At 34.2% G+C, this 5,019-nt stretch overlaps 1 pseudogene; it reads right to left on the reverse strand.

Annotated features, from left to right (window-relative positions):
* Positions 1-1,305: 1,305 nt before the first annotated feature.
* On the reverse strand, positions 1,306-2,206 carry LOC134234009 (uncharacterized; annotated as a pseudogene).
* Between the last annotated feature and the right edge of the window lie 2,813 nt (positions 2,207-5,019).

Here is a 5,019-nt window from a genome sequence, read left to right on the forward strand (position 1 = left end):
AAAGGGGTCTTAATGACAAAAATTTCGAAATTGACTTTTTTGTATATTTCAAATCTACAACAAATTTAGGACACACAGTGAAAATTTGAGCATTTTATTAAGGTCTTCCGTTTCCAACGGAAGACCTTCTACTGATTCTGTTGGTAAAGATTATTATTCTTTTTTTTCTTCTGCTTCCTAGACCTCAACTTTGAGGCCTCATATCTCGCTCAATTATCAACGGATTTCGCTCAAATTTTCAGACGTTATAGACGTTAATAAATTCTATCAGTATAATGTCTAAAATTTCAAAAAGCCACTTCCGGTTTTGAGTTATTTCCCTTTAAAGGAAAATTTATAGGCTTTCGTTTCCAGACAAAGGCTCAGAGGCGGCTAAAGCTGGAGCAGAAATTCTACTGATTTTAGATAATAGAAGGATTGAAGTTGTGCACATCGGTTTTTGTTTTTCGATTTCTGTATTGAAAATGGCGCTATATAGGGGTCAAAAATTAGAACGCTTTAAAGAACCAAAAATTCCTCATATTTTTCTTTTTATCTTCTAAACTAAAAATATTTTGTTAAAATATATAGAACATAATTTGTGCAGAATTAGAAGATCTTTCAAGTGATATGTCGAAAAAAGGGCTGACCCCTAAATTAAAGGACCTAGAGGGGCCAAAAAAATTTTCCAGATATCTCAAAAAGTATTGAGAATTTGATACGCATCAAAGAAGCAAAGTTGTTCAAAATATCAAGCTTTATCTAATGGGGTCGTGAAAATACGTCCGGCGACGTCACTTCCGGTCTAACCGGAAGTAGTCAGAAAATGCATATTTTTGCCTTTTTTGACAGGTTTTTGGGTAACATGTCTCACTAGAAGCTTAAATTTCAATTTTCCGTCCGTCGTCGTCACTTCCGGTCAAACCGGAAGTACCTAAGAATGGCTTAAGCTTACTATACTTAACATAGATTTGCAGGATTAACCAATTTTTGGACTTCATTAGTCTTTTTTTTTAAATGAAAGTTACTTCCGGTCAAACAGGACGGAAGACCTACTCGTTGCTTTGCAACGAGCTCGGCTCTAGTTTGTAATAGTTTTAAAGATATACCTTCTTGAACATAGCATGTTTTAATTATATACCAATAACGTCAGACGACGGTATTATTTTTTTTTTAGACAAAATGACGTAAACATTGCACATGTCAATTTGATTAAATAAAACAACATAATTTAATTTTTCAAATATTGTATAGAAATAATTATAATAATAAACAGTTATTATAATTCAAAACATCATTTTTTTGTCATTATTTGTACGTTATTCACTATTCAAGCGGCGGACAGGTCATATCTTGTTGAGCCGGTCGTACGAATGGTCTTACTTTCGTGAACAAGTACTGCTTTCGAGCATAGGAGAGACCGGTGGGCTGTAAAATAGCTGGTCTATCCTGGTTAAATACACAGTTTCTGCCTTTTAATATGTTGACCTTTTCTTCTTCTGATGAAACCGATTCCTTTACCGTCACAGTACCAGGCTCTGTACTTTTAAAGCAAAAATGGTGGTACTTGCGTATTCCCTTGAGGGGTTTAAAAAACTCGGAGAGAAAAGCCTTCCATTCTCGCCACTGCCACGTGGGATACCGGACAGCCAAATTTGCGACTGAGGACTGCTCTACAATTCTTTCAAGCTGATCAATGGAATCACAGTCACTTCTTCTGTAAAGTTTTTTGATTAAAGCAAATCCGCCATCGATGATACAACGCGTATGTCCCGGAACTTGCATCATATACGTAATTTCATCTTGCTGTCCTGTCATAATACGCCACAAAAGGTATCCAATGACAAACTGGTTTTTATTTTGACCTGAGCAATTATCAGCAATTGTGATTTTTTCTGTCATCTGTTCCGTACTGTGAAAATGACCAGTCGATCATTGAAATAACGGAATCTGGTCCATGTGTATTCGAACCATCACAGCCTATCGTTTCATTTTCATCAATTAAAAAATTTAATTGCTTTGGGATGTGGTCTATTCGAAAACCGAATATTTGAATTTTGCGAAGACTCAGGAAATATAGTGGCCCCATCTGACGAGCATGGTGAGGTATGTTTACATTCTGACTGAAATCAAATGTGAAATGTCGAGAACCGTTCTCAAGCGCTTCTTTAATACAATTATTATAAAGAGCTCTCTCTTCTTGGGCATGGGTTATATGTTTCTGCATTTTGGTCGTCGAATCTATTTTTTCTTCTTCCGATACTGAATCTATAATAAGTTTTCTGAACTTTTCACATGTAGCGCACACATCATCCCGTGGCTTTGCAATTTTGATATGAGGCAAACAATGGTTCCATATCCCGCAAAATGTAGAATACATGACGCATCGCATTGGGTGTTCTGCCTCATCACAGCTAGAAACATACTTACTATGAACATATTTTTTCGTCACGTCAGAAGGGATATATATGGGGGTATTGTATCTCGTCCTCGAGGAGCTGCTGGCTGGGGCAAACCTATTTCATCTGCAAGACTCTGTAAAAATTGAAGAGCAGCTTTGATGTCTTCAAATTTCAAAGCGTGAGCAGGCTTGGACCCAATATTACCATGTTTCCGAGGCGTTGGTCCATGTTTTTTCATGTGATCTCTTATGTTCTGTAAAGCTTGTTTTCCAATATCAAAAGCGATCATAAATGTTTTTCTGCAAACTTTCTTTCCAGCAAAAATAAATTCAGGTCTTGATCTTTCTCGTTTTCTTCCTCTTTTAGTTTTATCATTGTCACAATCAACAAGAGATCCAATTATGTACAATTCCTTCTCATCTTTCTGCATTTCCCGAACATCGAACACATGTGAGAGTATTTGAGATTCTTGAAATTTATTTATGCAGTTGTGTTTACAGCCACATGTTTTTCGTTGTAAATCTCTTATTCTACAAATGTCTTCATCATCAGTCAATACAGAACAGCCCGCTTCATTACCTGTATATATAATTCCCTCTTCCTCGCTGTTTAGGCTGTCCAGATACTCTCTAGCTCTGTCATTAATGTTAGCGGGTCTCTCATCCTCTTCCTCGGTGTCAGAAGGACTTAGTTCTTGTGATGCCACTGGAGTAGTACATGGTGTTCTACCGAAGTGCTCATCGTAGAGACTGTCAAGCTCCTGTCAATAAACCAGAACTATTTTAATGTTGTTTAATATGTTTATTGCGTTCACAATTAATGAACATCATGCAAATATCTATTTGCTGCACACATTAAACTCAGCGTGACATATTAAGGCCAGGGGAAGCAGTCTCTCTCTCTCTCTCTCTCTCTCTCTCTCTTTCTCTCTCTCTCGATCGATCTCGACATGGCTGCATATCATTATGTGTTGAAATAATACTTTATATATCATGTAAGCTCTTTGATATTTAAAATTCATAGATTTAATTTTTCTTTATAAAGAAATAATCAGAAAATTGTATAAATGTAGGCCTACTAGCAACGCCGTGCGTCGCCGGTTGAATCGAGTGCACAACTTCTTTTCAAAGTATATCGGTGGATATTTTCAGTATCCAAATAAACTTCGAACAATACAAAATCTAATAAGCCTAATATGAACTACAGTTTCATAGACAGATTTCAGGAAATAAAATGAATTTTGATCGACCGACGTATGTACATGTAGTAGGCCTACGCTGCATCGTGCATGACCCTGCATAGATAACTACCGTATAAGTAGAAATTTTAGCGAGACACAAATTTAGCGATTTGTCCTTAAAAAGTGGTAATTTATTTTTAGCAAGATGTCATTTTAGCGATTTTAAAACGTGCATATAAGAAGCTACTACAAATAAAAGGCAATTAATTTTTAGCGATATTCAATTTTAGCGATCTCAGCACCTTCGCTAATAATGCCAAAATTAAATCCTCGCTAAAAATTCTGCTTATACGGTATGTTACATGAACTCATCAATTAAAAAAATATATATAATCAAGCATTTAAAATAAATACAAAAATTTCTACTAAGAAATAATACTTACTGATATTTCATCGTCCATTTTTCATCTTTCAATAGCCCTTCACTCGCTATTTAGCCTAGTAACGTAATTGTTTATGTAGATGGCGTTTCTGTCTGTATCTCGGTGGATCATAATTTTTGCATCCGTAGAGGCGTGTTTCCGTATATAGAATATTTTGAGACACTACTTGTTAGTTTCTTTTTGAATATAGTTTATAATTATTAATGTAAGGAAATTTGACCTAGGGGAAAAATAATTAGTAGTTTATTTAATTAATTCGAATTATATCAATCGCATTCAATCGTACTTTCATTTTCAATATTCTCTGTGATATACAGCGCTGTACATATAATGTGTAACAGTAAATAAAGTGGTATCTTTTAAGTCATTCTTACAAGTCATCATCGAACGTATCTTTAAAAATATTTAAAATGCAAAGGAACCAAATTTAGCATTCAAAATGACGACTGGAGTTGTTATAATTTAGATACATTTTCACTGGACATAGCTGAACTGAACAACGGAAAGTAGATAAAAAAGAAAAATAAACATGTGCGTTTTAGACGCGAAAATTTGACGTCACAATAAACAGGTTTTTCTCGACGTCAACGCTTTTGTCATTAAGCCCGGTTTTGTCAGAGAGCGGTCCATTTATATAATGTTTGTAAACATGAGAAAAAATCTTTTTATTTGAAGTCTTATTTTTTTTAAAATTTCAATTCTGCAAATTAGTTGCATCTTCTATGACAAGTTTTTTTTTTTTTTTTTTTTTTTTTTTTAACATTTTATTTAGAAAAACAAAACAAAACATCATATACATATTACACACAGTGCATTTGATTTGGTAAGTTGAACAATTACAGTCTTTCTATTTGTCATGTAAAAATCATATGGAATAATTTATCACAAAATATCAAAATAAAGAAAAGTCATTAACTGATTATCTTATGTATGATTGTATAGGTTTTATCAAAATTCAATGAAAAAAAAATCATAAAAAATACAGCTGATTACTATAAGTATACTTGTATATAGG

Source organism: Saccostrea cucullata, unplaced genomic scaffold (genome assembly GCF_032062105.1).
Source record: "Saccostrea cucullata isolate Sc308-1 unplaced genomic scaffold, CSIRO_AGI_Scuc_v1 ctg3987, whole genome shotgun sequence".
In the NCBI taxonomy this organism is placed as follows: Eukaryota; Metazoa; Mollusca; class Bivalvia; order Ostreida; family Ostreidae; genus Saccostrea; species Saccostrea cuccullata.